The sequence below is a fragment of the Manis javanica genome, chromosome 10 (genome assembly GCF_040802235.1).
Source record: "Manis javanica isolate MJ-LG chromosome 10, MJ_LKY, whole genome shotgun sequence".
In the NCBI taxonomy this organism is placed as follows: domain Eukaryota; kingdom Metazoa; phylum Chordata; class Mammalia; order Pholidota; family Manidae; genus Manis; species Manis javanica.
Window position 1 is genome coordinate 68,632,985 of NC_133165.1, and position 22,982 is coordinate 68,655,966.

At 38.4% G+C, this 22,982-nt stretch overlaps 1 long non-coding RNA gene across 1 annotated transcript; it reads right to left on the reverse strand.

The window, feature by feature from the left end:
• Window positions 1–304: 304 nt before the first annotated feature.
• Window positions 305–21,022, reverse strand: LOC108402382 (uncharacterized). Its single transcript, XR_001854416.3, has 3 exons — window positions 20,790–21,022; window positions 2,596–2,727; window positions 305–1,422 (listed from the first exon to the last, which is right to left on the reverse strand). It is a non-coding gene; the product is annotated as an uncharacterized lncRNA (long non-coding RNA).
• Between the last annotated feature and the right edge of the window lie 1,960 nt (window positions 21,023–22,982).

A 22,982-nucleotide genomic window follows, 5' to 3' on the forward strand; every position in this document is an offset into this window, starting at 1 on the left:
AAAAGCCCCTATGAGGTGGGGCCCGTTTTTATACTCCATTTCACAGATGTGGATCCTGAGGCACAGAAGAGCCGACTAACTTGTGCAAAGTCCCAGAGGAACTAAGTAGCACAGCTGAGATAAAAACTCAGGCATTCTGGTCCCTTGCCCGAAGGCCCCCCTGCCCTCAGAGGAGGCTTTTTAATACTTACCCTGTGCTAGGTTCCCTTCCAAGCACTTTGCCTAGGTGAGGATAAGGGTGGAAGAAGATAAAATTCTGTTCTGGGGTAACTAAAAAAAAAACAAGAACTGGGTTTCACTGATCTCCACTACCGCACAACACAACCTGGTGAAGAAATTAACCAATTCAAAAAAAACATAGCTGCAGTAAACAACCTGATTTTTAAAATCATAGGATTCTAATGTTGAACACAGTGAGAGGATTTGCATCAAGTCATAGAATACTGTAGAGCAATGAAAGTGAATGAAAAAAAAATTGTGCCAAATGAATCAACCTGCATACAACCCCCAAAATAAAAATGTTGCATAAAATATATCAAGGTGCAGAAAAATGCATGCTGTGTGATATCATTTATATATGTTTTTTTGACAGCTTTATTGAGGTATAATTTAATGTACACATTTTAGTGAGTTTGGACATACACATACACCTGTGAAACCACCACTACAATTCAAAGTAATAGATAATGTCCATGACCTCCCAAACTTTAAGTCCTTTATTTCTTTCCTTCTTTCTTCCTTTCTCCTTTGTGGTGAGAGCACAGCAGGATATTTACCCTCATAACAAACGTCTAAGTGGACAATACTATAGGCTCTATGCTATACAGATCTCTAGAACTTACTCATCTTGCAAAACTGATACATTTACCATTTGAACAATTATAAATATTGTTTGAGTGGGAAAAGATATATAGTAACATTTCAAAGAAATGAATGAGAATGACAGCCACCAGATTCCACATGTTGGCTACTTCTGCAGAGGAAGAAGGGAATGTGAATGGGGAGACTACTGAGGGCCTTCAATCTGTTTTTCATAATGTTTTAGTTATTAGGCTGGGTGATAGGTACATGACTGTTCTCCCTAGGTAAACCATCTTATATATGTCTGAAATATTTCTTAAAATGAAAAATCATTAAGTGATTAAATGCCTCAGAATAAATGGCAATGTTGTATTGAGACTTCCATTCAAATAAAAACCCTGTATCTCTCTTTTCATGTATGCCTTTTAGAAATCATTTCCTTCAGTGGAGCAAAAGAAAAATCTGTTGGAAGGAAAGCTATCATTGCATGTAATGCATCTTCCATCTTATTCCCCGTACTTCTGCACCCTGCTCTGTGCCTTGGAAGTCTGACCTGTACCAACTGCCTCAACAGGATTTCCACACCCTTTGGGTTCCGGTTGGATTCAGCCAATGGTGAACCTACAGGAAGTCAGATGAAAGGGAGAAAGTGAGGTCAAGATATTATCCCTTTGTTTTCCTTCCACTAGATTGCTTTAACTTAGCCTGCTCTTCCACCAAACTTCATTGCCCTGCTCTACACAACTCAAGACAATTCTCTCCCTTCTGGTTCCTTCTAGTACCAATTACTGATCTCTGCTTCATCCCTTTGTGCCTATGAGTGATGAGACTTGAGCTAGTAGTAGTCCTTTGCTCCTACACTATTCCTTGTAAATTGCCCATTATTTAAATAAAATCTGGAGTTGTCCCTTATATCTGTCACTAGTTTTATTCTCCTATCTTTAGATATTTTATACCTTAGTTTTGTTTACCTTCAAAAACAATAAGAATCTAATGTTTCTTTATATATTCATGTATTCATTTATATAACAAATATTTATAATATGCTAGCCAGTTGCCTAAAGGTAAATGATTAGAAAAAAATGGTTATTGTTATCATCAGACCACAGGTTATCTTCAAAGATGTCACAATCAATGAAGAAAACAGAATCACCATTAATTAATTCTTATTTGTATTATCATATTATTATATATTGTTCTTAAATTCTATATCACAGTTTATGCAAAATGATATGAAATTTTGAAGAAAGGAGCACTGAATTTGAATTTATTAAAATCTTTTAGAACAGTTCTTCAACCACACGAATGGTATACTGCTTCCTTCACCAAGAAAGTCTTGTTACAAAAATAATAATAACAGTAACTGATGAACTAAGTCTATGTGTTTAATGATGTAGTTGATTGACATTTTGACATACATGTCTTACCTTCTAATGGACCTGGAACAGTTTTTAGACCAGGATTGGACCACTTATTTTAAAAAACACAACAAAAATGAAAAGAGTGAGACAAATATCTACCTTAAAAGTTCATCAATAACTTCTTGTGTATACATAGACATTTACAAAGTGGTTGACAAACATTTTATACAATACTTTTGATGAACTCCTATAATAAGACATGTGGTCACAAAAGGTAGAAATTAATATGGCTCTCCATGGGCCTTTTTCCCTTCAACTTCATCACCCTCAGATAAGAGAAAAAAGAGTCCATATTTGTGCAGTATCAAAGGTTTTCCTAACTACTGGAGGTTCAACCCAAGAATATCCTGATGGAAGGGGGACACTGGCATACCTACAGGAACAGCACAAGAAGACTAATTCTTCTCATCTTAATGTTACAGTCACTGGCTTTGGCTTGTCAGTTATACCATAAATATCTCCGTTGTCATAAAAATGTGACGCCATCCTGTCTGGGTACCATCATCTGAAAGAAAATAAGCTCTAGTTATGGATCAGAGAAAAACTTCCATAAATTATATTAGTCAGTGTCCAGTCAGGATAACAGAGACCAGCTCAGGCATTTCAAACAGAGGGAATTTAGTACAGGAAATGAGTTACAAAGATGTTGGAAGATCTACATGAGCCAGTAGTGGTAAGTTCACCCAAAGACCAGTAACTGCAGGGGATCACTACCATGCCTAGGACCAGAGGCGTGAAGGGGGAAACAATATCACCCAGAACCGACAGTGTAGGCCTCTGAGGCTGCTGAGGACCCCCTTCTGCCAATGCTGCTTCTGGGGCCTCTGGCACCAGGGCCTGCTTGAACACTCACTGCCACTGTCATCAGAGCCTTGTGGCCTGAGTGAGAATCCGGAGCTCACTCTGGCCAGTGGCCTCTGCTACCAGATGCTCCTGTCAGAAGACAGGAGGGAAAAATGGCTTCTGCCCTCATCCCAATTCCTAATCACTTGCCCATGTCTCCCACTGGTGGAACTTAACAGGAAAGCAACTGGCAAGGGACTCTGGGGAGAGTAGTTTGCAGGCTTTCAGCCCCACATGTGGAAAGGAGGATAGAGAAGGGCAGGGGTAGAACAGAGAGATCAGATACTCTCCGCAACTAACTAAAGCATATTTTACACTTTCATATGTTCGTTTGCCTTCTCAGTAACAAAAGAACAATTAGCTCAAAACTAATTTTTAGGTTTCTTCTCCCAGAAATACATATATGCATACATGTAGATACAGGTATACCCCGCTTTCCAAAAGTTCACATTATGCCTATTTACAAAATCCAAGATACAGAAACAACCAAAGTGTCCATCAGTAGATGAAAGGATAAAGAAATGTGGTATATATGCACACTGATATTATGCAGCCATAAAAAGAAAAATCTTGCCATTTGCAACAACATGGATGGACCTGGAGGGTATTATGCTGAATGAAATAAGTCAGGCAGAGAAAGACAAACATATGACTTCACTTACATGTGGAATCTAAAAACAAACCAAACAGAACAGCAATAGAATCAGAGACACTGAGAAGTGACTGGTGGTTACTGTGGGGAGAGGGGTTGGGGTGGGTGGGTAAATAGGTAAAGGGGATAAAGAGGCACAAAAATCTCAATCATAACATAAATTAATATAAATCAGTTATGGGGATGAAAGTACAGCATAGAGAATATAACCGGTGGTTTTGTAACATCTTTCTATGTTGACAGATAGTAGCTATACTAGTTGGGGTGAGCATTTAATAATGTAGTTAGCTATAATCACAATATTGTACATTAGCTCCCCAAACTTGTTAATCTTACAACTGGAAATTTGTACCCTGTGACCTGTATCTCCATATTTCCTCCACCCCCAAACCCTGGTAACCACCACTCTACACTCTGTTTATCTGAGTTTCTTTTTTAGATTCCACATATTAGTGACACCACACAGTCTTTTTCTGACTTACCTCATTTAACATTACCTCATTTAACATAATGCCTTCAAGCTCCATACATATTGTTGCAAATAAGAGATCTTCCTTGTCATAGCTGAGTAATAGTCCACTGCATATATGCACCACATCATCTTTATCCATTCATCTGTTGATGGACACTAAGTTGTTTCCATATCATGGTTATGGTGAGCAATGCTACAGTGAGCATGGGGGTGCAGATCTCTCTGAGATTCTGATTTCATTTTCTTTGGCTATATACCCAGAAGGGACTGCTGGATTATAAACTAGTTCAATTTTCAATTTTTGAAGAACCTCCATACTGTTTTCCATAGTGGCTGCACCATTTAACATTCCCACTAACAGTATACTCGGGTTCCCTTTTCTCCACACCCTGGCCAACACTTTTATCACTTGTCTTTTTTTTTGAAGTATCATTAATACACGATCTTGTGATGGTTTCACATAAACAACACAGTGGTTTCAACATTCACCCTATCACTTGTCTTTTTGCTGATAGCCATCCTAACTGGTGTGAGGTGGTATCTGATTGTGGTTTTCATTTGCATTTCCCTGATGATTTGTGATTTTGAGTAACTTACAATTACTAGTTAACATATATTTCATTGATAACTAGGTTTTATACTTTCCTCTACCTTCCACCTGATCATGAAACTAAAAAATATCACTATGCGCTTTATTTATTCACATATTCTCTTTTATCTGTTAAGATTAAATCAGTGTCAGAGAGAGTGTGTTTTTTTGTCTTATTTATTACCTAGAATTCTCAAGGCCAGATCAAAAACTTGGTATATAATATCAAAGATTTTACTCTTACAAATAAGTATTGCTTAAGTAATTACATAAGCAATAAAATATAAATATTTAAGAATGCCATAGAAAATTTCCTCCAATTAAATATGCCATAAAATAACATATTTCCAAATTTTAAAATCATTAGCTTTACTAGAGACTTTTACAAATTTCTAACATTATTAAATACTAGAAAATTTTCAAGATCTCTTGTTAACCCTTTCATCTTTAGTCAGGAGCCTTTTGGTCAAATCCTAACTGATATACTACATGGTATTTTTATTCCCAAATAATTTTGAAAATAACATCTTTTTTTCTGTCTCTTGCTTGTACTAAACGTCTAAACTATGTGTAATGAGGAGTAATTCAGGAGTGGCTCCTCAAAGACTATAGCCCCTACACTGAATGCAAGCATGAGGGCGAAAAAGCTGAGGATGAGGGCTGGGAATTGTTTTTGGAAACAAGAAAGCCATTGGTGACCTGCCCAGCTGCGGGGAGGAGCAGGTTGTGACAGTAGAATGCAGGTTCAGAAGTCAGGCTACGAGAGTTTGAATATTGGTTCTACCACTTGCATATCTTTGATATTGTGCAGTTACTTATTTCTCTGTGTCTCATTTTCCTTATGTGAACAGTGGAGAAAACAGCACTATATCACAGGGCAGATCGGATACAACAAGGCACTTAGAGTTCTTAGAACAATATGTGGCAAATAGTAAGCGCTCATTAAGTGTTTGCTGTCATCAGTATGAATACAGTGAGTTAAAGAACAGTCATGCACGCTGGAGGAGTCCAAAAATGGTAGCACTCCATGGAAGGCAGTTTGGCGTTCGCTTGTTATCTCAGGAATCCTGCCTTTGGAATTTAACTGCCAAAACTAAGGGCCTCAGGGAAAGGTCTTATTTGCATGTTTTGTTCATTTCTGTGCTGAACAGAATTTTGTTCTCAAATCTGGTGGAAGGGCTAGTTTTAAAGAATAGGTTGAATGAAATGGACCAAATCTTAGAAGAAAAGCTGTATCAGCCCCTTATCATTCATTAGAATCCCTTCGTATACACCCAAGGAGTAATACGAGGCACAGAAGATACTAATACCCAACAAGATTTTTCTTAGCCCCATAGACAGTTACCAGGAGCAGCGCTTGCTCATCTCTATCATATTCAGTACAATTTTTCATACTCATTTTCTAGAGGATTATAAAAAGATTTATATTCTGATTAGCAGGAAGACAGTCAAATGTAGTGACTACTAATACAGGTTTTGGAATCAGACTCACAAGCTACACGATTGCGTGAATACTACTTAACTTCCTTGAAACTAAGTTTCATCTCCACAGGGTTGTTGCGAAGATTAAAAGAATAGGTCAAGTACTCAGTATAGAACCTGGCACATAGTAGACACTTAAAATTAGCTGTTAATATTACTATGACATTTTACAGCCAAAATTGGTGATTATGTTCATATCACTGGTGATTGACAAAGTCTAAAATGCATGCTCTGCCACAGCTCGTCTCTAGGGCAGAACTATATGCCCCTGACCACTTGTAAGTACTGCCACAGCTTTCATCAAGCCTGGTATCTCCCTCTGTGTGCTTATCTGATAGCCCGACTACCAGTAGAGCCATGCAGGAAATGAAGCAGCCCCTACTCTCAGAAGAAGTTCTAAAAAATGAGACTTGTAATACACATTTACTGAAAACATGATGGTCTCTTATGTCATCATTAAATTGGGTTCCATACTGCCTAGAAACTGTCAGACTAGTTCGTCTGTAAATGTTTCAATAATAAAGTTGTAACAGTCAAAGAAGGGGGAGGGGGCAAAACGAAGTAGCAGGAGGAAGAAAAAAAACGCCAGGGAGGAGTAAGAGCAAGAGAACAACAGCAAGAGAAGTAAATCCATTTAAAACGTCAAAACTGGGAAATGAAAGGAAAAGCAGCTTTGCTGAGTGTAATCTAGACCTGTGAGTGCATCACAGGAGGAGGAGCGAGATAAACCCCTCAGTCAGGAGCACGTCGTGTTCTGGCCCTGGCCAGATCCTCTGTTATGCTGATGTGTTTACAAGAAACTGTACAGGTCTGCGTTAGTTCCTAATTAGGTTAGGATGGCTGCCAAAGAAAGTAGTAGTATTTTTAAATGAAAGGTTATGTTTACAAATGGACATCAAAAGTCTTGACACTTAAGTGGCCATGACAATAGCTGTCAGCTGAAGCTACATAATTGGTCCCCTAGGGTTGAGCCAGTAACTTGTGTTTCATTCTCACTGGGGCTGTGTCTGAAAGAACCACAGCAGAGAAAACATGGTATGATGTTAACTCATGAAATTCAGTGACGCTATCCACTTGGGATGGGATGAAAGTTGATTTAAAGTAATCATGGACTTAATTTTACTATTGACCCCAGCACTCACCTGGAAAGAAGATCCTTTGATAGTGGTTTCTTTACAAATCTCTGATGTGTATGTACCGTGGGAGGAAAAAAACTAACTGCCCTTATATAAAACGTATAGGGCCATTTTTTTCCCATACAAGCCATTCCAAGAAATAAAGTAACTGACTGAATTCTCCAAATCAAAGTGTTTTTTCAGTGAAATTTGCTCTTATTAACCAGGTAAACAAATAATAGGAATAGACCATTTGGAATCCTCAGTGGCACTGTCTCCTGTGAATGGTGCAGATGGAATTCTTGCAGATCACAAATCTAAAAGCAATATGTCTTATAATCCAACAAAATGTCATCAAGAGGCTCAAAGAAACCATTTTTACATTGCACTGCCAAGGAAAAATGGGCAAAGTTCAAAGTGTCTGGACAGCAAAGAAGTCCTTTGGAACCACTCTTGCCAATTAGCCCATTTATTTTATGGGAATAACATTTTTCTACCATTTGTTTTCCCTAGTTCAAGGTTTTGCTTTTAATGAGCCCTAAAAATATTTATTGAGAATGGCACTTACTGTTAATGAAAATTCCTTCTTTCCTCCTGCAGAATTCAGTGCTGGATCAAAAGTAGCAAGTGAAATAATACGCAGATGCAATGTGTCATTAATCCTCCACTCCAGATTATACCAGGGGACCCACTGAAGGGCTGCATTTGTCAGCATAGGCACATTGTCAGCAATGTGAAAACATTAATCTCATTTCTAAAGAACACACCCACTTAGAGGTTGCAGGGGTCTAGTCCATTAAAGCCAAGGGGATTCCTTTAAACTCGGTTTCACAGCTCTCAGGAAAGACGCAGGGAACTGTGTGACCCTTGAGCAGAAGAGAGTGACTTACGATCATTCTTTGCCTAGAACAGTGCTTCTCAACCAGGGGCTATTTGTCCCCCATGGGACATTTGGCAAAGACATTTTTTGCATCACAACTGGGAGTAGAAGGGGTACAACTGCCATTTAGTGGCTGGCATCTAGGAATGTTGCCCAATGACCTACAGTGCACAATGCAGAGCCACCACCCATCAAAGGGAAACAAAACAAGATGAGGGAAAGTCATCTGGCCCGAAATATCAATAGTTCAGAGAACAACATCCCGAGACACTGTTAGAAATATTCTAGAGCTGTTTTACTGCAATCATGGGAATCCATTAGTTTCACTTTCATTTTTGCCAAAAGCTACATCATCCAAATCCTCAACGCATTATCTTAACTTCAACAACAAAACAGCTCACCCTTGCTGGAGAGAGTGCTATCCTAAGCATTTTCACACACTGTTCATATCCTCCCAACAGTTCAATGAGGAATAAACTGTTGATTGTTACCATTTTACAACCAGGAAAAACTGAGGCATAGGGAGGCTGTGATGTGCCCAGGTTACACAACCACACAGCTGTGGGATGCAGACCCAAGCCCATCTGACTCAGATGCAAGCCCTCAACCCACAAAGCACCCCTGAAATAGCAACAGAAATAGAAACCAGAGGAGAAAACTTACAGGCAGTTCCCAAAATAAGAATAAGATTTTTTTAATGATATGCTGGATGAGACTAAATCATACTGCATCAGCTCTTTTACCGCCTCCCCCCCATACCCGTGCTCAACCATGAGGAGCCCAGCCTCCTTTTTTAACACATGGGAAAGACTAGAAATGGCCCCCAGTGCATATCCTGAATTAGTGCAATTTCCATCTGGGTGGTGCTCCAAATCTCTCTAGATTCACTTAATGGTTTAAAAAAGAAAAAACTGTTTCTAAACCAGTTCAGAGCTGACTTGTCTATATAAAAATAACTAACATTTTCCATGGAATCTTGAAGCAAAGTTTTTGGCCTGAATGAAGATGAATGGGTGGGGAGCAGCAGGCTAACGGTTCCTCCAACTATTTTGCTTTGTGTGCGAGATCCAATTAGAACTACTCTAAACCAGCTTTGGCACTGTAACCTAACTTAGGCTAAACAAGATAGTAGGGTGGGACTGCTAGAGCCACTATCATTTAAATGGTACACACACAAACACAACCGTAATTTGAAGTGGAAACAGAGCTAATTGCTGCCATCTGTGACTAAGTGAAACCTCCTTAGCCGTGGGCATGGGGCAGACCTGGGCCATGAAGGGAGCACAGATAAGTTATGTAAAAAGAAAAGGGTCAAAACTATTCTTCACAGGAGGGCAGTAAGTGGTTGTTCCCATCTAGCTGGTAAGAACAACCAGACAAGATAGAGTTAACAGAGCCGGACCATTGAAGGGCCTTCAACTTGATGGTTAATAAAAACACAGGTAATTTTTAAAGTGTAGAATAAGAGTGATAAAAAGAGTTTGCAAGCTTGGACCTACATGAGATGAGTGTTTCTAAACTATGTAGGTCTGCTGCACCCCAAATGGATTTTCATCATTCTGTGATTATTCTACCAATGTCCTGATTCTACCACTATGCTACCTCTTTTGTGTCCCTCATCACATAGAATTGCATGTGTCTACTAATTTGTTAGTCTTCTTCATTAGGTTATGAATCTCTTGAGAGTAGGGACTAGGCCATATTCATATTTTTATCCCCGGGATATAATATGGCATTTGGCACACAATGGATGCTTAGGAGAACATTGGCAAATGAAGTAATGTCATCACGAAGGAAGATCCTAGGGAAATGCAACAAGCCTATTACTGTTAAATATTTTTTATTAATGACTTGGATGAGGGTATAGGATGCCTGGTCATTTCTTTAAATGGCACAAGGACAGAAAGGTTGGTTAGCTAAATATGTTGAATGACAGAAATAGAATTTTAAAAATATCTCCACAGGCATGATGACTGGGCCAAAACTAACAAGATGCGATTTAACAGACTTAAATGTAAATCCTACACTTACGTTCAAGCACTCAATTATACAAATACAAGCCAAATTTGTCTTAGTTTAGTAGTACTTTATGTGACAAAGAACTTCAGGGATTTCACTGACAGAAATTTTAATATAAGCCAAGTCCATGCTTTGGCTGCTAGAAAAGCTAGAGCAATCTTAGGCTGCCTTAGCAGAAGTGAGCCTATGCATTATTTACAATATGCAGCCCATTTAATGAGGAAACAGTTCGGTGTGGCCATTCGCAGCAGTGTAACACATAGAGCAAGAGACGGAGAGGGCCCGCCGCATGCAGTGTGGCCAGGCCACATCAGTCGTCCTCTGTTCGGCTCTGAGGGCCACATTTTAAAAGGGATATTGACAAACCCAACTGTCTCAAGATGACTGCCAGTTGGAAAAAGCTCCAGAAACCAGATTTTATGCTACTACGCTGGGCAGTGGAAAAAATTCTCAAGTTTTTTAAACTGGAAAAGGAAAGGCTTTCCTTGAATATTTTGAAGATCGGGTGAGGAAATTGCGCCCTGTTCCCTGCCTTGCAATCTCCTCTGCTAGGGCCACCTGGGCACCATTTTTATTAACTCAGTAAGTATCTCTACTGTGCAACACGTGAAAACATGAACCCTGTCCCTACCAAGGGCAAACTTAAAGAGCCCTGATTTAGGAACTCAGCTGTCTCGTGGCCAAGCGAAATTGGTGAGCCCATGCTGACTGTATGGACTCCTATCCCCGGGAGCAAACTCTAACCCATTCCCCATTTCAACATCTGAGTCCTTGCTTATTCTGCATGCTTTGCTCATCTTCTTGATGATGTTCTCACCTGGCTGCCTTCCTACCAGGACACCTGTGTTTATTTCATTCACAGACTCCCTGTCACTGTGCTGGAATAGACATCACCTGGAGGACCTCCTCCATAGGTAATGGTTGACCCTGGAGACGGTGCCACCTGCCAGGCTCATAAACACATCTACTCTCCAGTTCTCACCTGCTTGTACAAGTGCTTTCCTGTTGTCTTCCTGCACTTAAAATCTGTGTGACTGAGAAGGCTGGACAGGTCATAGGGAGAAAAAATAAGGTGGAGTTGGTTTGCTTGTTTTTCATTTCATTTACATAGGAAAGGTTTCTAATAACCCAAGCTTCTTAAAAACAAGATGAGCTGCCTTGTGAAAGAGGAAGCTCACCAATAGCAGAAACACCCAAGAAGCCTAGCCTGAAAAAAAACAGTGCTATGAAAGGATTTCTATATTGTTACCAAACTAGCTTGAATTGATTCTAAGGTAGAGTCTCCCAAGTTTTGGTGTATCAAAAATCAGCCAGGAAGTACATTTTTTTAAAATGTAGAATTCCCAGAATCTTGTAGGTCCAGGTTGGAGTCCAAGAATTGGCATTTCTGACAAATCCATCCCATAGTCCCAGGTGATTCTAACACATGCAAGCGTAGGCCACACTTTTTAAAACACTCTTCAAAGGAAAGTAACCAACTTTTACTGAAAGTCCACTTTGTGTTAAGGGCTTTATATATTTTTTCATAATTAACCCTCAACATAGTTCTGTGTAAGCTGTGGCATAATTATTAATAATTATGCTCAAGAATCAGGCTGCAAAGTTTCAGATCCCAGCTTCTCTATTTCCTAGACTTTTCTGTGTCTTAATTTCCTTTTCTGCAAAATCGGGCTCATATAGTAACAACCTCATAGGGTTGTTATAAGGATTAAACTCTTTAATTCATATAAAGTGGTTAGAACAGTGCCTGGCAGACAGTTAGCCTCCACGTTATGATTACTCTGAGGTGGTCCTGTAGTTCCCCATATGGGGAAATTGAGATTCAAGGAAATGAAGTCAGTTTGCCCTGGATCCCCCAATTAGTGATGACTTCAGTCTGTCTTCAAAAGTTATACATTATGCTGCTCTTCTCAACTCTGAGATTCTGTGATCCTACCAACCAAAGAGATCACTATTGATAGGATTGAGTGGGAAACTGATTCTAAAGATGGGGAATAGACAGTATTTCATATCCCACCACAAATGATTTTACAAACGAGGAAAACCTTTGGCTCAGAGACTGATGTGATATTGACAGGGTCTCAAATCAAGAAAGTGACAATAGTCTAAATTTGAACCCATGTTTCTTCTGCCAACTACCCTGTGGCTGTAACCTAGAGTGAGTCACTAACTGCCTGGAATTCCTTTCAATCTAATAAACACAAATGTTTTAGAAACAAAGGTAGGAAACAAAGTGGATTCAGGGTAGAACTAGTACTTGTTTAAAGACACTGTTACCCACAAACGTGGAAATGGCATGTTTCCTGAAAAATATTTATTTGCTGTCACATAGCCATAGCCTAAGAGACTTAACTACTGACATCTCAAGAAACCAAAACACAGCCATGTAGGGAAAGAACTTGAGTCTGAAAAACAAGGCAAACTTAATGAACTGGCTTGACTTTGGAAAAGTATTGGCTTGGAAACAGGTGACCTTGTGTTTGAAGCCTTGCCTCTGCCACTTACTAACAGTTTATTTGGCCTTTCTGAAATTCTGTTTTCTCATTTTCAAAATGGGTGTGATCATGCCTACCTTGCAGAGTGGGAGGTTTCCAATGACATTTTAAGTAAAGCCTCCAACCCAGTACTTGTCACTTGGAAAACACTCAGTGATGGTGGCTGCTAATCTGGACCTCTAAAACTGTGATGATAAGTAATCAGTGCTCATCTCTGGAGAGCAGGGAGCTCATGTAACCAGTGGGCAGAAAAAAGGGAGTCCAGGATGCTGGTGTAGAATGTAAAGAGAAAAGTTCACAATCTGCAGGCATGCACCAAACCTTGGGATGGAGCTCTTCATAGGAAAGAACTTGGTGGGCCTAAAATTACTGTGGTCTTCTGCCCAAGAAGGCATTTCTTTATAAAAATTCTTAGCATGGCTGTCTTAATAACATGCAATCATTTCATATAATCACTTATGGGACAAACAACTTGTCCTACACATCTCTCTATCTCTAATAGATCAGTGGCAATACTCAAGAAATGTTTTATAGAATGAAAGAATAAAAGGATGAATAAATTAATAATTAATTAATTACTGTAATTCAGCCTACCATAAAGGAGTCATCACATAACAATCCTCACAGCAAATATACTCAAGGATTTCCTTTTTTTTAAAATTGAAGCATAGTTGATATATAATATTATATTGGTTTCAAATATACAGCACAGCAATTTCAACAGTTATATACATTATTAAATGCTCACCCCAACTAGTGTAGTTACTGTCAACATGGAAAGATGTTACAGAACTATTGACTATATTCTCTGTGCTGTATTTTCATCTGCATGACAAATTTATATTATAATTGAGATTCTGTGTCTCTTTATCCCCTTCACCTATTTCACCCACCCACCCCAACCCCTCCCCCATGGTAACCACCAGTCACTTCTCAGTGTCTCTGAGTCTACTGCTATTTTTTCATTTTGTTTTTAGATTCTATATGTAAGTGAAATCATATGGTATTCTTTCTCCACCTGGCTTATTTCACTGAGCATACCCTCTAAATCAATCCATGTTGTTGCAAATGGCAGGATTTCTTTTCTTTTATGGCTGAATAATATTCCATTGGGTATATGTACCACCTCTTCTTTATCCATTCATCTATTGATGGACATTTTGGTTGCTTCCAGATCTTGGCTATTATAAATAATGCAGCATAAACACAGAGGTGTATTTATCTTTTTGAATCAGAGATTTTTATTTTTCCTTTGAGTAAATTCCTTTAAGTGGAGTTACTGGGTCATATGGTATTTCTATTTTTAGTTTTTTGAGGAACCTCCATACTGCTTTCCACAGTGGCTGGACCAATTTACATTCCCACCAACAGTGTAGGAGAGTCCCCTTTTCTCTACACCCTCTTCAACAACTTGTTATTTCTTGTCTTTTGGATAGGGGTCATTCCAACTAGTGTGATGTGATATCTCACCGTGGTTTTGATTTGCATTTCCACTCACGGATTTTCTAATCCAAGAGCCAGCAAACTTTTCTGTAAAGAGCCATATAGTAAATATTTTAAACTTTGAGGGACATAAAGTTCCTGTCATACATACTCAACTTTGACACTGTAGCAAGAAAGCAGCTATAGACAATGTAAAAATGAGTCAACATGTATGAGTGATTGATGGACACTGAAATTTTAATTTCACTTTCATTTGTCATAAAATGCTCTTTTTAGAATACTTTTCAACCATTTAAAAGTGTAAAAACTAGTCTTAGCTCATGGGTCACACAAACACAGGCTGTCTGTCCTAGAGTCTAGTTCATGCCACAAGCAGCTGTGAATTTTTTCATGCAACGCTGCTTCCAATTATTTCCAGTAGGACTGACCTTAAAGCCATCTCTCCAAAGCACCTAATTTTTTTTTTTGCATACATACAAATGGAAACATTATTCTAGTTTTCAATCTCTAGTAGTTGACCTGATATGCCTGCAGAGAGACATGAGAGTCTTTATTGTGAATGAAAGTAGAAGAATATACTCTTTTAAGAGATATATTCCCTTAGATGCAAACATTTCTTCTTCTAAGTGATTACTTCTTGGAAAAAAATCAATGGTTATTCCATGAATATAAGGGTAATCAAGTACCCCTCAGGATCTTCCTGAGGGAACCTAAATTTTTTTGTTGTTATTCATTTTAAACTCATGCACAGAATCTAAGTGAATTAACTATATATGTTTACAGAGTTCAGATAAGCATCCACCTTGTTATTTATATTGCATTTCTGTTATCTCTGGCTCTGTCTCCTGTAAAATGTCAACACAGGAAAACACAGGAAGAGGATATCTGTGAGATTTAAATCTTTGCTAACCTAGTCAGTTTATACATTGGCTGTAGAAAGCAAACTGAAAATCAAAACTATGAATAATGAGACAATCTTTAACTATTTTAAAAATCAAACAAGCATAGTCCTGCGCATTCATTTTTACTTTAAAACAGCATTATTTATGGTTTTCTAGGGGGAAAGGCATAATCTTACAAGAGCTAATCTTAGTACCCAAAATTTAGAAGGAGAGGGAGAATTCTACTGAATTCGGTTGGTTGTCTGGGGCCCTTAACTTCACCACTGACTCACCTGAATTTTGGCAAGTTGGAACCTTCTGAGTCACAATTTCCTCATTGCTAACGTCTCATAATTATTTTGGTTCAGTTCTGGTGATTCAGAGAATACTCCGATGCCTTGTCTTTATATAGAGATCAAAACTGGATGACAACCTAGAGCACAGAAGGTTGTGTTTTTGATGCAAGCATCCAGGACTGACTCTTTCCGATCCCTACCATTAGATAAATCTTGAAGAGTCTGCCTTCAAGGTCCTTGCTTGCCCGCTGCTTATTCATTTTTTAATACTAATTCATGTTGGCCATGAGTGTATAGACTAGTTATTAAACAGCAGAGAGGTGCAGAAAAGAAAAATTTATAATCTCCTTTGACACCCAGTAAATCCCATCTCAAGAGATTACCAATGTTTTCCTGTATAGCTCATCTTCCATACCAGTCTCTGAACTCATCAAGGCATAGTCCAACATATATATATCCTTATATTGATTTTTGTTTATTTCATTTTTTTTAATTCAGATAATTTTTTATATGTTACTCTGTAATTGTTTTATTTCATTTAAAAATGTATCTTGGACATTCCTGTAGGTGAATATATAATTATATGTATGACATTCTGTTTTGATGTCTTCCACAAAGTAGATTTATTAAGAAAAATATTTTCAGTAATTCTCTAAATGGATGGATATTCAGATTTTTTTCAAGGGGTTTCTGCTACAAACATCCATATATATCTTTCCTTAAGCACTTATACAAGTATTTCTCCAGGTCATAGTTCCAGAAGAAGAATTTGCTGTCAAATAACCTTCCTGAAGAATTAAATGAGCTCACTCCAGGTATGTGTGAATGCTGATGTTATCAAGCTCTTTAATGTTTTCCACTGTAAGTGAAAAACTCTATTTATTACTTGATCATGCATTTTCTTGTCTACTAGGAAGGTTGAACAGATTTTCAAATATTTATTGGACATTTGACTTTATTATTCTTTCTTTATTAGGTTTTTTTGTCTTTTTGTTTATCAATGTGTAGCAATACTCTAAATTTTTGTAATAAAAACCCTTTATTTGTCATTAGAATGGAAAATATTTTCCCTGAATTTATCATTTGACTTTTTTGTGATATAATTCTACATATAGAAAAATAGAGTTGTTTCCTTTAGTCATCCATCAGTTTATTTCTTTAAGGGCTCTTTAGGGGAAAAACTTTAAAAGTTCATTTACTTAATAAATATTTTAAGAAAGCAAATGTTTTTAATAAGGAGATCAATTTTAGGGCTGGTTTATTACTACATATAATGGCAACTGACATTTCCACATAATAGTTTACCAGAGCCACTGTAGAAAACGATGGATTTAGCTAATGTATGGCTTGGTCACTGTCAGAAACAGAAGTGAATAGATCCCCATAGTGTCATATTATTTTGCATTTTATGACAGTTGTTATTCTATGTGTATAAGAAGAGTTATAGTAGTTATATCCCTTTTGACTTCAACTTTCTTTACATGATTTAAAAAGTCATGATTACATTAATACAGATAAAGTTTTCTAATTCTATTTGCTAAATTACTGCTGAATTCACTATCTATTTAATGGTGAAGGCTTCTTCACCAGCAAAATAAGATATGTAATTTCTTAAAATAGAAAGTCACCACCTGAATTCCAGATCTTCCAGAATTTCTGCCCCTATTCCTGAGGTTTTCATAAGCCAGAAGTTAAGGTCCAAAAAGAATATCAGACATTGCCTAGCAAACATTTTTTCTTTAATTTTCTCTCTTCCTTCATTTTTGGAGCATTGGCAGAACTAGTCTAATTCCTCCTTTTACAAAACTGAACCACAGAAAACACTTTGTGTGTCATTGTGTCTTTACATATTTTTATTACTTTTTTAAATGGAGATAGCTCCATTGTAATGGTAAACTAAACTAGAAATTGCCATCCTACTAAGTAAATAAGCTGTTTACATATGATGTTTCACAAGGAATCAAATTGGAGTATTTTTTGACAGTCCATTGTTTTGTACTTTTAGTGGCTGTATGGCTCTAGGCAATCATGAAGTTCTACCTGTCTCAGTTTCTTCATTTGTAGAAAGGAAATCATAACTCCTCTAGGTAAAGTGTAATTCATGGGACCAAATGGTGTCAACACAACACTGTATGCAAAAGCACTTTGTAAATGTTTTTTAAAAATGTTAATACAAATACACTTTGCCAGAATACATATGACAAGCTTTGGCACAGGGATTGCAGAGGAAAGAAATTTTAAATTTTTAAAAAATCAAATAAAACTAATCGAATTCACAGTAGCTTCTTTGGTAGCAGCCTAGAAAATTAGTCATACAGCTGCTATTTTATTAACACTATTAGTGAGAAAGAATTCAGACAGGGGGATACAAAAATTCAAAGATAATTTGCATTAGGTTTATTTTTTACTCCAAACAGATATGCATTTCAGGAAGGATATACTCTGTATTCTTGGAGTTCTGATTAAGAGACATTTTAATTCATTTTATACATCCTCCCCACCAGTAGTAATTATTTTATTTTTATTTCATTTTACTACTGTCTCAAATTTATTATCATACCAAATGCACCTTTATCAAATTCTTCCTGAAAAATTCCATTTCTTTCTCAGCTTCCACTGCATGTTTTTACAGTTAAGTCTGTGTCTATGTCAGCACTTCTATTATACATTTGCTTTTTAGGAGTTTAAAACTCATCCATAAAAATTAACTAAGGCTGAAACCTGGCAGACAACTTAGAAGCACATTTTGTTTTTACCAACCTTCAAGAAAACCCATATGGCTGTTTCTCAATTCCTGTGCATCATGCTTAAATAAAATAATTCCTGGCCAACATGAGACACTTATTTGGGCTAATTCACATCAAAAACAAGTTTTTTCTAATGCAATTATCCCATAATTGGCTCTCATCTCTCCTCCAAGTCCCTCAGGCCCCTTCCTGAGTAGATACCCTGTCACCCTGGTGGCTGGCCTGGCTGAACACGGGTAGCCCAACACTTGTAACCATAAGATGCATAGCTAATGTTTCATGTTGTCTTAGGACTGGAAAGTTTTCTGGGGCTGCCAGGTGAACTGTTACATCAGAAATTTCTTTGGCTCAGCTCTGCTTCCCCTCTGCCCCACCCAAAGATATGTCCCTTTTAGTACTGTGCTCACATCCATTAGCCCCCAAAGGCAGTAGATGAAAAAATTACTTCTCACCTGTGTAGGTAGAGCTGCCTCTACTCTAACAAATCAGGCCATTGCTTTGAACTGTTGGAAAAGAATTCTCCACAGTTTTTCCTGTTTCTACACGTCTTGCAAATGAGGCCCTGACTGCTCTTTGTCCAGACCACTTTTTCAAAGATGTTTGTGTAGTGAATGACCTTGGAAGACAGAAATAGGGACTTCCTTGGGGAGAAAAGGCAGGCATGTCTCCTATCCAGTATTAAGAGGGACAACGTCTCTCTCCAAAACAAAATGGCAGATATGCTTACCAACCATACAGACTCTGGCTGCTAAACTAAACAGGAGAATTCCTCTTCTGCATATGCCGTACATATCGGACCCTCTGCACACTCATCCTGTGGGAACTGGAGTTGAGGGAACTTGCATATAAATGCTGCCCCTCTGGTAAGTGTTATTATTATGAATAATGAGCTATCTCTGACCCACAGGTCTCATCTCCTCTAGTAGCGTTCAAGAGACTGTGGCAGACTAGCCTGCTTGCAAGTAGGGTGATACTCAGAACACACAGGCTGTCTCTTCTATGGACATGTAAGCTCCTTGCAAGCTGAGACCACGTTTACTGTATTCATCACTGTGTTCCCAGCACTTAGACCAGTACCTGGTAAACAGATGGTGCGCAATAAATACGTTTTGAGTCAGTGTCAAGTAGAGACCTAAATTTAAAAAATGGGGGCAACAATTTCTGGGGGCCCCCTTGTGACAAAAGTTTTCATGAAAGAAGTGGGATTTAAGGTGAACCTTATCGCTCCCAGCAGTCTCCCCTCTACTCGGGCTGAGAATTTGAAAGTATCATTCAGGGCAAAAGCCTCTCCAAAAGCACTTTTGTCTTTTAGCTTTCTAGTGGAAACATGCCTTCCATATTTACTTCTTTGCTTCCTTTGGGTCACAGAATGTCGCCTCAAAGATTCTGTTTCCTCTAAGTGAGAACGTGTGTGATTTTGCTTCTCTTTAACCTCAGCTTCTTAACCGTTTCTGCTCTCCCCCCGCAAATGGCAGAGTGGGAGCAACGAAGCACACTGTCATTTATATCTCACCTTAAAAGCTGTCTGTCAAGGGACAAGCAGGTCATGCTACTTTAAAATGCTGAAATTAATTTTTTTCTGAATCTTTTTTGCCCCCCAAGTTTAAAAAACCTGATGGTTGTTTGGTCTGACTTCATGACAATGTGTAATTGACTACAGTACTGTCAGAGAAAGGCTTTAAACTCTGATGAAGGCTTTAGGAAGTTTGAGGCAAATATGGGGACCCTTTTAAAACTGAAAGAGCCAGTGTGCTTATGTTAGAGAGAGGCAGCCAAGTTAGGCAGAGGCAAGAGAGAATGGCATGGTCGGTAGTTTCTGTCCCACAAACAGGAGGGACAGAAAGTGAGGGCCTGGCTTGGCCTTGGGCAGAGGCTCTGGTGTGGGACAGCAGAAAAGCCTACTAGGGAAGAGAGAGATTTTCTGTCTCAAGTATAAAACCTTGCTAGATGCATGTTGTTATTAGATAAGAAAGCTCCTAAGGATTCATGGTACAGAAAGAATAGAATTTACCAATATCCCTCAGTCTTATAGAATTTATCATTCTATTTTCCCCTTAAAGCTGTTTCAAAAGCCTTCCACTTTTCCCATTACCTTGAAAGTCTCAGATGGGAAACCTTAAACATTCACACCTTACTTCCAAGCCACAAAAAAATAACAGTAACACACAAATGGTCAACGAGTCTGTGAATACCCTCATGAGATGAAAATGAAATGTTTTTAAAAGTCAGACCCCATCCCAGTCAGCAGTTGTACTTACTGATCAGCCTCCTGTTTTAAATCTTTACCAATTCCAACTTCGAAGAGCAAATACCTAATGAATTAGTTTTAAAATAAAACAAAAAAGTTTAACGTGGATTTAACGTTCACGACAGAGAAGGATTAATGTGCTTGGCCTGCAGAAAGCTCTCGGCCAGGCAGGTGGCCGGCAGGATTCCATCGGCGGAGCCGGCGCACCTCAGCTGGGCCCTGTTTACTCAACCCCTGGCCTCCTCTTCAGCAGACATGCCAGTTAGCGCAAGCAAGCCAAATGCTGTGGTGGTTTTCTAATGAGGCCAAGCAGGGAGAGAACGAACCAAGTAAATTTCTCTTGTGGCCAAAGCAAGGCTAAGTTATGAACTGAGACCTCCAGAGGCGAGAGGCTTACGGACTCACCAGCTGCCGCTTCGCTGCTCTTCACACGCAGCCCCATAGTATGGTCATGCACAAAATACTCTTAAAAGTGAGGCCGGGAGTTCCCTTGAAAAAAAGCTTTTCTTCTGGGCAGGGAAGAAATCTCTGGGTGTGAAGTCACGTTTGAGGTTTACAAGCTATTGCTGACATCAATAAAAGGCTGCATTTGTTATCTCTTCTCAGTGTCCTGTAGGCACACTGGCACTCATTAAATGCTTCCTAAAAATAACGTTTGGCAAACTTTCATGTTGTGTTCATAAAGGCGTACGTGCTTCATTGAGCGGGTCATTTTAGGAAGCTGCTGTAAACATGTAAGCACATGCATTCACTGAACCAAGTTATTTCATTTTGATTAATAGGCAGAATTCTTCTCTCTGCCCTAAAGCACAGTTTATGCTCCCAAGGCCTGCTTTTGGAGCTTCCCCATGCCTCTATGTGACTCCACAGCTCTTTCAAACTGAGCCGAAGTTACAGGTCAGTGTACCAGGTTTCCTCAGATAATGCTTGAAACATAAAGGGCAGGACACTTAAGAATTCGTCAGCAGGATGTTTCGCCAATTAATTTGTCAGTTAGACATGCTTGCCTACTTTCCCATCTGTGTGTCATGAGAGTCCAAAGCTGTCTTTTCCAGCTACAGCTAGAGAATGAGAACTGACCAAACCTGCTATTTATTTGCGCCAGGCTAAAAAGTAACCTAATGACCATCTTGTTTAACTAGTATGAGTAAGTACTAAAGAACATTGATCATTATAACCCTGGGGGTCCACAAGAAAAGACATCAGTGGAGTGGAAGGATTACCTCATTGCTGAGCTCTCTTTCCAGCCCTATGTCCACCCAGACAGCTGATAGAGGGAAAGCAGAAGTAGGAATAAACAGAGTGAGAGCCGGGGAAAAGAAGAGTGAAAGTAGGGTGACTGGTTGAAAAAATGTTTGCGGAATACTTGCATTAGCTGACTTTTCCATTCCTTCATCTGCAGCAGGTCATTTGCACCCAAACTAAAGCAGAAAATTATACTGTGAAGAAGGGGCTGACAAAACTGGAAAGATCCATTGGCATAATCATGGTGTACAGATGACAACATCATTCAAGTAACAGAAGAATAATTTGTCCATTAGACCCTAAATTGTTACACCTTTCTTTTCCCTATGAAAATGAGATGCAGAAATACTTTTAGACATTAACATGAAGCTATCTGTAACATTATTAATATTTCTTAGACCAATCATGCTTTATCAACAACCCAAACCCATGTTTTCAGAGTATGCTAACATTATGTGCAAATACATTAATATGCAGCTCTGCACTGTCATCTTTCACTTTTGGTGCAATTTGGTAAGCGGTGGGTATGTGTATGTATATAAATGCTAAAGGTGAACAAAATAAATTTACCCTAGATTCTGTTTAAAAAGAAAAGAAAATTATGCCATGAAGAAATTGAGCTATCTGCCTTAAAGGAAGTAGGGGACTGGGGCCACATAATGGGTTTTCATTGTGTAGGGGAATCTTATGGGACTGGAGATGGAGACTTCTGCCTTTGTGTCCCAAGCCTATACAAGTTAGAATGAGATCTAGCAGTCAACAAGCTGTTTTGCTACACAGCACTTAGCCCACCCTCTCATTCACGACACAGCCTGGTAAAGTCAGAACCTATCAGTCTGAGTCATATCAATTCTTCATTCACAAATATGAATAGTAAACCAAGGTCATCAGATATGTGAGGAAGACTAGCAACACTAAAGAAAAGGATACAGCTGAACAAATAGAACTGATCCCAGAAGAAAGAGAAATGATTCAGATCCAATCAAGGAAATTTTTTATTAATATCATCAAAGATACTAAGGAAGATTTTAGTAACACATAAAGAAAAGGTTTGAAAAGGAAAAAGAGAAAGAAGGAGCTCTTAGGAAAGAATAACCTGACAGCCAAAATTAATTTTCAGTAAAAAGTCAGAAGAAAAAGTGAAAGTAATGTGCAAGTAAAGAAAAAAAAAGTTAATTACTAAAAATATGAGAGAAAAATGACAAAAGATAGAGAATCAATTAAGGATTTCCTCCAATTTCCTCTTAATAAGAGTTGCAGAAACAGAAAATAAAATTGAGAGAAGGAAGTAGTAAGAAATACTAGAATAAAATTTGCTAAGAAGTGAAAATAGAAGTTTCAAATGAAAACATT